Source organism: Colius striatus, chromosome 3 (genome assembly GCF_028858725.1).
Source record: "Colius striatus isolate bColStr4 chromosome 3, bColStr4.1.hap1, whole genome shotgun sequence".
Classification (NCBI taxonomy): domain Eukaryota; kingdom Metazoa; phylum Chordata; class Aves; order Coliiformes; family Coliidae; genus Colius; species Colius striatus.
Genome location: NC_084761.1, coordinates 43,176,122 through 43,187,993, shown reverse-complemented (window position 1 = coordinate 43,187,993; position 11,872 = coordinate 43,176,122).

Genomic DNA, 11,872 nt, shown 5'->3' with positions numbered 1-11,872 from the left:
GACCTAAGTATAACTGGCCCTATGATCTCTTTCTAACCACAGCAGCAGTATCAAAGTGCTCTTCCTTGCATATGCCATTTCTTCATAGTTACCCCTGATAAGAATCTCACTGGACATCAAAGCCTATAAGAAAAAGGGGATGATTTCATGGAGAAGAAGGGCAAAATTCACATCAAGAGGCATCTCATTTCAAAACAGCAAAGCTGCTGGTGAAGCACATCAGCTTTACCTTCTCCCTGCCTCACATACACACTCTCCTCTGGAGGCAGCTCCTTGATGGAAACATCTAAGATTGTTCCAAAACAGAATGTGCCAGGAAGGAATGCCTTTGCTGGATAAAAGCTCTCCTTAGCATTGTATAAACTCATCAGGAATTCTGAGATTCTGGACTTTTGTGATTCTATAACTGTCCAACACACCCCATACCACTCTCAGCTGAGACCTCTTACTTTTCTCTCTCTGCTGAGCTGGCCAATTGGAAAGGTCTGGAGATTACTCTGAAAGAAAAGGTGCTAGGAAAGAATGCTTTTGCAGGCTGAAGGCTTGCCTTATCACCCAGGAATTCTGGGGATCTGTGCTTTCCATATTTTGTAGCTCTCCAACACACTCCATATCAATCTTGTCTGATACCTGTCTTTTTTAGTCTTGTTTGAGCCCACCAAACATCTGAGGATTGCTCCTGGAAAGGAGGTTCTAGAAACTGTCATAGTTTAAGCCACCCTGTCAATGTCAGACCACAGAGGCATTTGCTCACATCACCTCACCAGTTGAGCTCGCTCACTAATTATGGTTCTGGGCAAAATAGACTTGACTGCTTGACTTCAGGAAAAAAATAAGAACAGTTTCATCTACTACTAACTAGAAAGAGAACAGATAGAAAGCAAAGAGCAAAGCTGAATGATGAGAAAAATACTGCCAGCTCTTTTAAAATCTCCTTTCCTCTCCCCTGTTCCCTGGGCTCACCTCCCTGTTTCTAATATCTCTCAGCAGTGCAGGAGGCAGGGAATGGGAGATGTCCACAGCTCCAGGTACATTCTGGTCCAGTGCTGCCCTCCCACAGAGTCATTGCATCTAGGCATAGTCAACCCTGGCATGGGGTCCTCCACAAGCTGCTGTAGATCCCTCCAGGGGCTGCTATCACACCACAGGATGAAGGGGGAGTCTCTGCTCTGGCACAGCTCTTTCTCTCTTCCCTCCCTGACCTTGGGATCCACGTGGTCACTTCCTTCTCTCATCCAACTCCTTCCACCATCTCCCAAAAAGAATAACCTCTCACAGTTTCTTCTTCTTAAAAAGCGATCATGGAGGTACTCAATTGGCAGAGACCCCCAGAAGTGAATCTGACTTAGAGCTGGGGAATGTTTTGAGCAACTTTTTACAGAAGCCATCTTTACAACCCCTTCCCTGTTACCAGAAACAGCTCCACACAAATTCATGACAGGAAGGAATGCCTTTGCTGGCTGAAAGCTTGCCTTAGGACCATCTGAGATAGTCAGGAACTCTTGGATTCTGCACTTTCCTGGTTCCATAACTGTTCCACACACTTTGTATCACTCTCAGCTGAGATCCCCACATAGGCAGACAGCAGCAAAACCTGTGCTTGCGTCCCTGCTTTCCCATCTGTAGCTCCTCTGTGCCACTTGCAGCACTATTTGGAAGAGTTTTCAGAGTGCGTATGCAAAGCTGCACAATTTCTTGTTCTGATGATACTTGCCTCTTCTAGAGCAGTATCCAGTAAGTAATCCAAAATTTTGCAGATGTACGAAACACGTCTCTTGATTTTTACTTTTTTTTTGGGTATCTCTGCCAGTATGCCATGTTGCTGCTTATGCTAGTCAAGCATTTCTTTTCCTACAGGAACTTTCTTGAGCTTTTTCTGACAGTAATAATTTTGAAGCTCCACACTTTTCACATTCCTGCTTCATTGGAAACCTTGCCTCACCAACCAACAAAACAGCCATGTAGCAGAAGTGGCAGGAGGCACCAGCAGCTATATCCTCTATATCCCAGTAGAAACAACATGTCATGGTTTAGGTCCATCAGGGGACAAAAGACCACGATTAGCCTCAGGTACCAAAGATCTGAGGATTGCCAAAGGGCAGGGAGAGCTTAATTGCATTTATGGTCCAGGACAAAACAGACCAGGCTACTCGGCTTGGGAAAGAAAACAGAAAATAATTTAATGCAATACCAACTGAAATAACCATAAAACTCCAAAACATAACCAAAATAAAACAACACAGAGTGGTACAATGATGAAGAGTCTGACCAGCCCTTTAAGACCACTCCTCCCCTCTTCTGGGGCTCAGAGCCCAGATCCCGGTGTTTTTTACCTCCTCCCCTCCTTGAACGGTCCAGGGAGGCAGGGAGTGGGGGTTTCAGTCAGTCTATTCCTGATAGCTTCTGCTGTTTGTCTCTCCTCAGGGCAGGTGGGCTCTGCACCAGTCCCCCCTGCATGTCTGTGGGGTACCTCACACACACAGCAGCCCTGCACAGGCCGCTCCAAAAGCATTTATCCCAAAAGCTGCAGCTCCTCTCTGCCTCTCGCATGGGGCTGCTCTGCAGCCTGCAGGCTCTCCAGCACGGCCTGCGCCATGGCCACCTCCTCACACAGTCTCTCACCCATCCGGGTGCACTCACACGGAGCTGCTGCTGGCTCTCAGTCCTGCCCTGGCCCTGCATGGGTTGTAGGCGTACAAACTGCATACTCACCATGGCTTGCAGAGGGGTCTCTGGTCTGGTGCTCCTCCTTCCTTCCTCCTTCTCTGACTGTGGGGTCTGCAGAGTCGCCCCCATCTTGTACCACTCTTACACCTCCTGCCAGCACTTCAAATTCCCGTCCCTAAATAGTGATCACAGAGGCGGCAGATTGGCCCAGCCAGGCTGGTGGTGGGTCTGACCCCAGGAGCTGGGGGAAAGTCCAGAAACTCTTTATGGGGTCTTCACTGCAACCCACTCCCCCTGTTACCAAGCAAAACCTGCTCCTTGCTACACCATGATACAAGAGCTGTCTGTCTTCAGTACCTTTTCCAGGCAGAGGCAATGAACTTAAAAGATATGAGAGATTTTTCAAGGCTGTCAGCTAGAGCAGTATTTTACAGGCAGTGGTGAGATTCACTGACGGATCTCAGTAAGAAAACATCCACTTAGATCACACAGAATCCCTGGACCACAAACAGATTTAAGGGATATGCAAGCTACTGTGCTTCTGCTTCTTCATAGACATTCATCGGCAGACAGCCTTGCTTATATTAGAGCTTTCCAATCCACATTTAGTAAAAGAAAGTTTGTTTCTAGGTAGATTACTGATGGACTGAAGCAATCAAGAAAGCTCAGGGTAATAGATGAGTAGCTTGTTAGAAGGAGGGGGTTGCTTCTCTGCTCCCTCACAGCCATGGAAAGAGGCTTAATAATCAAGAAAATATCCATCCCTCTTGGCTTACAGTTCTTGCACACTCCTTTGATATTGTCAGCAGAAACAAGCCTGCTAAGTCTCATGTAGAGCAGAGGTCTCTTCTCACCCCAATTAGCAAAGAGAGACCCTGCCTGAGACACAGGCCCTTCCAGCCTCGTCACTTGTCTTTTTTAGACATTTCATGCTCCTTCCTCTTGTCCTTATAATGCTGTGGAGTAAATACTAACAACTGTTTCTCCATGATATAGAGAATTATTAAAATAGTTTATAGTCTGTTCAAGAGTTTAAAAATATTTGTACTTAAAAAAAATCCAAAACAACAACAAGCCATCCCATACTATTTTATTCCTCCTACTCTGTTTGCTTTCTGAACACTTTGATTTACTCCGTTTCCACATTTCTTTAAGGTCTTTGTCCTGGCAAGTTTCTAGCAACCTAGCTCCCTGTATGAATGATGAAAAGGAGTGAACATTTCTAAGAGCTATTTAAAGTATCCAAGTAAAAGATGTCTTCATCTCCCTGTATAACTGTTTAAGGAGTTACTACACCTCTGAAACACAACATATTGCTAGGGCATCCAGAGCAGCAATCATGTTACAGACTGTCAGTGGAAAATGATCTGCACTGAAGATGTGTTTCAGTACAAAATGATAAAGTCAGATAAACCATACCTGTCTGCACCTCCTCAGGGATAACTGCTGCTTGGTGTTTACTCTGAAAGGTGAATGGCCTTCCCTGGGGACTGATGGGGTGATTGGCACAGCAGGCTCCCTGAGCCCACTGAATGCAGGGTGCGCTAACTTGCTACAAATAAGCCTGGGGAAGGCAGAAGAGAGCAAGACTGTGTTACTTACAGAGATTCATGGAGCATCACTCTCTGGGGCCATTTGCATGCTTCTGGGTCCTGAATATTTCTTGTCAAGAATAATTTCTGTGCTGAATGTACCAGTAGTGTTTGCAGTTCCAGATTTTTAAATGGAAAATTTATTCTATGTACATCTTTCTGACACAAAGTATTTAAAACAAGTGACAGCTGAGATTTTAGATTTGGGGTGGGTTTTTTTTTTTGGGCCATATTGGTATTTCTCAGTTTTATCTCAAGCAGAAACAGTTGCTTCACAACAGTCTTAATACGCCAAAGAGAGCTGATAAAAGCTTGCAAAAAGTTGCCAGGTACTTGTTAGCTCTAGGAGGGAGCAGCCAGACATAGGTGATATAGCAGTGGGAGCTTATGACTGCTCAGTTTGGGTGTGGGCACTTGGAAAAATTGGTCAAGCTGTAATTTGCACATACAAAAATGATCAGGATATTTATTAGTTTTTGAACACTCTGTCTTGCTATAAGCACATGAAAAGCCTGCATCTTACTCCAAAGCTGTGTTCATCTTTGATCTCAGAGACAAAGCAGCTTGAGTACTAACTCAAGTACTAACTGTGATCTCTCTTTGTGTTACAGTATTTTCCTGAACACTACAAGTGATTGTATATATATATTTGTGTGCATCCATATGCATATATTTATGCATCTATTTGTATATATGTGTGTATATACATACGCATATCTACAGACATATATATGGAGTATGGAAGATCCAAATTTTGAGCAAGAGTCCCAAGCTGCTGTACTTTTCTACTGCAGCCAGGAGTAGTAAGAGGAAAATGCCCTGTGGGTACTCCGTTTGGAAATTAGCAGAAACCAACAGAAGACAAATTAGTAACACTGGGAAGACAGAAAGATTGCTTGAAGGAACTTGACTTAAATGTTTTGTCATTCCCTTGTTTGTTTACTTTTAAAATTTATTTGGATGCTATTGTTACTACTTGCTGGAACATGAATTCTTTTGCATCTCCTTGTTTTGTCCTTTCTGGTTTTAAACATTTGTTTGTGTGTAGTAATTATAATTGAATCTCTGTGTAAAACTGTTTGAGATCTAGATATAAAAAGTCACTTCTGTTGCATTTTTTTACTTCTGTACAGTTCTTGTTACAAATTGGTGGGGATTAACAGGTTTAGTAGGCCCACAAAGCAGAGTTAGATGTGAATAACGTCCTTTAATCAAAAGCTCCATTAAAGAAAAGAAAAATGAGGAGAAGCAGCAAGCATTTCAGATGCAGCTCTGTGTGTGTGTTTTAGCATGTCACAAAATTATGCAGGAGGTATCTGGATAGGAGAGAATACCAGAACAAAGTTGTATCCCATGTGTGCAGTAGGATGTGAAGGTTAAAGAAAATTGGTACTCTGAGGTTCAATTTTAGAGGCAGCATGATACTGAAAAAGTACAGGGAGGCAGTAGAAGGACTGAATGGGAAACCCATGGACACCTAGCTCTAGCAGCAGCCAGCATGCATTGGTGCTTACCACACCGGTAATGACACTACTAAAAATACATAGACTACAGGCAGAGTGTTTACAGTGACTTGGCTGACATCAGAGTAGCTACAGTGCTGAGAGGGAAAAAAAACCAATCAAGCATTGTCCAGAACATGCTTTGTGTTTGTTTCTTGGAAGAATGACTGAAGCACCATCTAGAACTACTTTCATTCCTCTAGGAAAGGAGAAGAAAGGAGAAAGCTGGAAAGAAGACCAAGAGTAACATTAGCAAAAGCAAAGACTTCACATGGGTCAGGATGGCCTGGCTGGGGCAGGAGCAGTGCGTGCAGCCCTCAGGGACACACATGCAAACACAGTGCAGGAGCATCTACTCTAAGCATCTCCAGATGCTTCCATATTAAGCAGTAAGTACCTCATCTTGGAAAGTGAGCAAAGCTATTTTAAGTCTCCCTAAGAGTCTAAAACAGACCTAGATGAGATTAATGACATTTATGGAGATTAAGAGTACAAGTCAAACCCTCATGATGCTTCATCTCTCAGCTGAGAGTGACTACATTTTTAAGGCAAAGGGGAAACAATGTGAAATATTTTGTTTGTCTAGAATTTTGTGGGATTTTGAAAGCTCAAACATTTAAATAACATTTTGAAGAGATTACAGCTACTTCCCAATGTTTTACCTTTAATAAAAAAATCTTTGTGCAAGGAGAATCATGCAAAAATATGTTGTCTTAGACCAGAGTACTTGAAAATATACCATTTTGCAATAATTATTATGCTCCATCTTTTCTGAAAAAAACCTGGATTTGTGGTAAAGCAGACCTTCATGTTTTCTGGCTTTCACTGCTACTCATGACACTGCCTGTGGACATCTTTACTTCTCAGCAGTTCAGGTTTATTTTACACCTTCAGTGTAGTAGAAAGGGGAGAATGGTAATTTTCAACTTTATTTCTTTGGATCATAGGATGCTCGTGGAGTTGCCTAAGCAATAGATTTGACTTCTGGTTAATACATAGACCCTTGCAGCTTTTCCAGAGTAAGGAAATGCTATAAGGTTGGCAACAAAGTTTCTTCCTTACTTTTGTGAATGGCCATAGCTTGTGCTGCTGTAGTGGGTTTGTGTGGCTAGATTTTGATATTAGGGAGCTACAGGGGTGACTTCTTTCAAAAAACAAAGCTGTTAGAAACTTCTTCTGTGTCTGAAAGGGCCAATCCCAGTCAGCTCTGAGATGGATCCACTGCAGACCAAGGCTGAGCCAATTAGCGATGGAGGCAATGCCTCTGTGATTAGCATATTGGAGAAGGGGAAGAAGTTGCTGCACAGATGCAGCAGTAGCAGGACAGAGAATGTGAGAACATCTCCACAGACACCAAGGTCAGTGGAGAAGGAGGGGGAGAAGGTGTCCAGGCACTGGAAGAGATTTCCTATAACCTGTGGTGCATTCCATGGTGAGACAGGCCCTGCCACTACAGCCCATGGAGGCCACCGTGGAGCAGAGATCCTGAAGCTGATGGAGGACTCCATGCTGGAGCAGGTGGATGCCTGAAGGAGCCTCTGACTCCATGGGAAGCCCATGCTGGAACAAGTTCCTGGCAGGACCCGTGGACTCATGGAGGGAAGAGCCCATGTTGGACCAGATTTGCTGGCAGGAGTTGTGACCCCATGAGGAACCCACTCTGGATCAGTCTATTTCTGAAGGACTGTTTTCCCTGCGGATGAGACCCACATTGAGGCAGTTCATGAAGAACTGTAACCCATGGAAAGGACCGATGTTGGAGAAGTTTATGGAGGACTGTGTCCTGTGGGAGGGACCCCATGCTCTAACAGTAGGAAGTGTGAGGCATCCTCACTCTGAGAAGAAACATCAGCAGAGTCCATCTGTAATGAACTGACCATAACCCCACTCCCTGTCCTTCTGCTGTTAGTGGGGAGGAGGTAGAAACATGGGAAGAAGGGGGGAGTGGGAAGAGATGCATTATGATTTGCAGTTTATTTCTCACTTCCCTACTCTGTTTAGATTGTTTGCTAATAAATCAAAACCATTTCTCCCCAAGTTGAGTCTGGTTTGCCCGTGACACTAATTGCTGAGTGATTTCTCTATCTTGACTTACGAGCCTTCATCATTTTCAAACGATCCTGGAGGACGGGTGACGTGCCTGAGGACCGGAGAAAGACAATGTAACTCCAGTCTTCAAAAAGGGCAAGAAGGATGACCCGAGAAACTACAGGCTGCTCAGCCTCACCTCCATCTCTGAAAAGACGATGGAACAACTCATCCTCAATGTTGTCACTAAACATATGAAAAGACGGTTATCAGAGGGAGTCAACATGGATTCACTAAGGGGAAATCCTGTTTGACCAACCTGATGGTCTCCTGCGAGGGCATAACTTGCTGTCTCAAGGAGGGGAGAGTAGCGGATGTCATCTACCTTGACTTCAGCAAGGCTTTTGACACCGCCTCCCATAACATCATCCTAGAAAAGCTCAGGCATTGTTGCTTGGATGAGTAGACAGTGAGGTGGATCAAGAAATGGCTGAATGGCAGATCCCAGAGGGTGGCGATCAATGGCACAGAATCAAGTTGGAGGTCTGTAGCCAGTGGAGTTCTACAGGGATCAGTTCTGGGGCCACCCTCTTGTCTTGTTCAACATCTTCATCAACGACCTGGATGAGGGGACAGAGTGTACCCTCAGCAAGTTGGCTGATAACACCAAACTGGGAGGACTGGCTGATTCCCCAGAAGGCTGTGCTGCCATTCAGCAGGATCTTGACTGGCTTGAGAGTTGGGCAGAGAGGAACCTCATGAGGTTCAACAAGGGCAAGTGCAGAGTACTGCATCTTGGGACGAACAACCCCATGCACCAGTACAGGCTGTGATTGACCTACCAGAGAGCAGCTCTGCGGACAGATCTGGGAGTTCTGGTTGGTAATAAACTCAATACAAGCCAGCAATGTCCCCTTGTGGCCAAGAAGGCCAATGACATCCTGGGATGCATCAAGAAGAGTGTGATCAGCAGGTGGAAGGAGGTTTTGCTCCCCCTCTACTCTGCAATGGTGAGGCCTCATCTGGAGTCCTGTGTCCAGTTCTGGGCTTCTCAGCTCAAGAGGGACAGGGAACTTCTGGAGAGAGTCCAGAGCAGGGATACCAAGATGATCAGGGGACTGGAGCATCTTCCTTATGAGGAAAGGCTGCGGGAACTGGGACTGTTTAGCCTGGAGAAAAGGAGACTTAGAGGGATCCCCATAATATTTTAAAGTATTTAAAAGGTGTATGTCAAGAGAATGGGGCAACACTTTTTTTCTGTAGTGTCCAGTGATAGGAGTAGTGGTAATAGATAAAAGCTGGAACACAAAAAGTTCCACTTAAACATAAGAAAAAACTATTTCACTGTGAGGGTGAGGGAGCCCTGGCACAAGCTGCCCAGGGAGAGTGTGGAGTCTCCTTCATTGGAGGTTTTCAAAACACGCCTGGACACATTCCTGTGCAACCTGATCAAGCTGGACCTGCTTTAGCAGGGGAGGTGAACTGGATGATCTTTAGAGGTCCATTTCAATCCCTACCACTCTGTGATTCTATGATTCTGTGGTATTTCTTTCTCCCCTGTCCAGCTGAGGAGGGTGAGTGATAGAATGACTTGGTGGGCATCTGGCACCCAGACAGGGCTAAACCACCACAGCAACCTGTTTAGAAAAGATGACTAAACAGACTTGACCTTGAAGGGAAAAGGCACATAAGAATAGGAAGAGTGAGATGAGGTTTTTTTATTGCATGCTGTATGAAAATAGAACATATTGCAAAGGCCCTGATTTTTGTGTGAATGTGAGCGCTGACATGACCTGCATTAGATTTCAAACTACAGATAGGCACAATGCAGGACACAGTTTTTCCAAAGCAGACAGACTAGAATAATTCTTTGCACCAACACTAGGAACTTTATAACTATGCAAAATCAGCACCAATAGTTGGATTAATATTTTAATAATTACACACTTTTTACATTATGAAAATAAATCATAAATAGTGTAAAAATAATTCTGAAGATCAACTTCTCACAAGCAAGAAAGAAAACCCAAAGTACAAAACTTAAAGAAAACAAAACAGTATTCAACTGAAAAACAAGGACAAATTTTAATTATAAAAACAAAAGCATGCTGTTTGATCAGGTTCAATTAAGTCAGGACCAGAGGCCACAAGAAAGTGATAATTATTAACAAATTAAGATGGGTGATTGAAACTTTGCAATCCTTTACACTAGTTGTCCAAAGAGGTCTCGTGACATATTTACAGTGCTAAGACACTCAAAATACTTCTAGTATTGATAATATGATACTGACCCATATGTTTTACCCCCAAGCTTTGTAATCCTTGCCAATTACTTTTCTTTGTATTTTAACTCTTCTACTTCATTGATGAGATCATTTGCAATATAAAAATAACAGCACATATAGATGAACTTAAAAAAGTAAAAAATACAAATAAAAATATATAATATTTTCCAAAGGAAAAAGTCAGATACATACATCTTAGTAACATTTTTAAAAGTTGCCTGATATTTTTCCCAAACATGTACAATAATATAAGAATTTCCACATATATGTTAATATGTAAAACATTCTTCCACCAACCCAACTCTTCCATAATATGTCAGAGAAGTGTGCAAGTATGAACGATATCTGGGAAATTCATATAATTTCTTTTTTTTTAAATAGAAACAAGTAAAACACTAACGGTCCCAGGTTAAGTTAAGGCCCCCTGTTTTTCAAAGAAAATTAAATTTCCAAGCAGCATTGATAATTGGATGCATTTAAAAACAAAATGAAACAAAAACAACACTCCAAATCCTTTTTAAAATACAAAATCCACTTGTTTTGTGGAATATCTTTTTCAAATTCTGTCAGAAATGATGGTGGCAGGCACTTGTACCTAAAAGCATTTAATGAATCCAACCACCATGTAAAACACTTCAGTAACAGAGGGTGCAAGAAAACCTTCATTTGCACATTACAGAAACATTTGGATCCATAAAAGCACATTTCAGAATTAAAAAAAAAAATAAAAATCAGGTGTCTCTTAATTCTGGTGACTGAATTGTTTTTCTGCAATGTCTAAAAATTAGACCATTTTTCTGACCATTATCTTTGTGGTTATTGGTTTTTTATTGTGACTCGCTAGTATGAAAACTCAGATCTGTCATTAGGTAAAAGGCAGAGACTTAAAAATGTAATTTAAGATGGTCAAGCAGCAGGGATCAGGAAATGTGAAAGGAAAGCTTGACTTCTGCATGTCTTGAACATCTTCATCACATTCAATAGACTGGGAGTGTCTCTGTAGTTTTTACTCACTGAAGGGATCCTGATTTAGGGAAAATACCATTGTTGAAGTTGATAGTATTTTCTCTGTTACTATGCACTATAGCATGGTCCTCCCTTCTGCATACCTCAAAGTGCCTTGCAAGGAAAGGATGCATCCCTCTTCCCATTTAATTACTGGGGAAAGGTAGGCACAGCCAAGTGAAGCCTTGCATGGCTGAGTCCAGGTTTATAATCCCGGTTCTGCAGCAGTCAGCAGGACTCTAAACGGTCTCTAAACCCTGATGGGATCTGGGATCTGATCCACATCTCCTGACATGGCCCCCAACCTTAAGCAGCACCACCTTCCCACAAGAACCAAAGGTCTACTTGTCTCATTTTGGGTTGCATTGTCTCTTCTGCTGGCACAACTGAGTAACTGATGCTGTCATGGGCACTCTTCCATGAATTTAATGCTCCATGGAGCCAATACTAACTTTCCACACTGTACACCAACCTTAAGAATTATCTCTTTTTAAACTCTATGCTTTACAAATGTGCAGGTATATGGATTTGATCACTCTGAAACTCATTCATACCACTTACATGGTAGACTAAAAGAATATATAAGTAGCTGAATGAAGAGTGTCATTCTGCCATGCTACACTATCAGACTGTGACATAAAAATCAGCAATAAATAAAAATATAGATCAAAAAAACACATTGTATCATTGTTCTGTGGATTATTGTTTCATGCTTTACCTATGGAAAAATTAAAAGGTGTTTAAAGCATCCTTAAAGAAATATTTCCCACAGCTAATCTATGACTATGAAGAC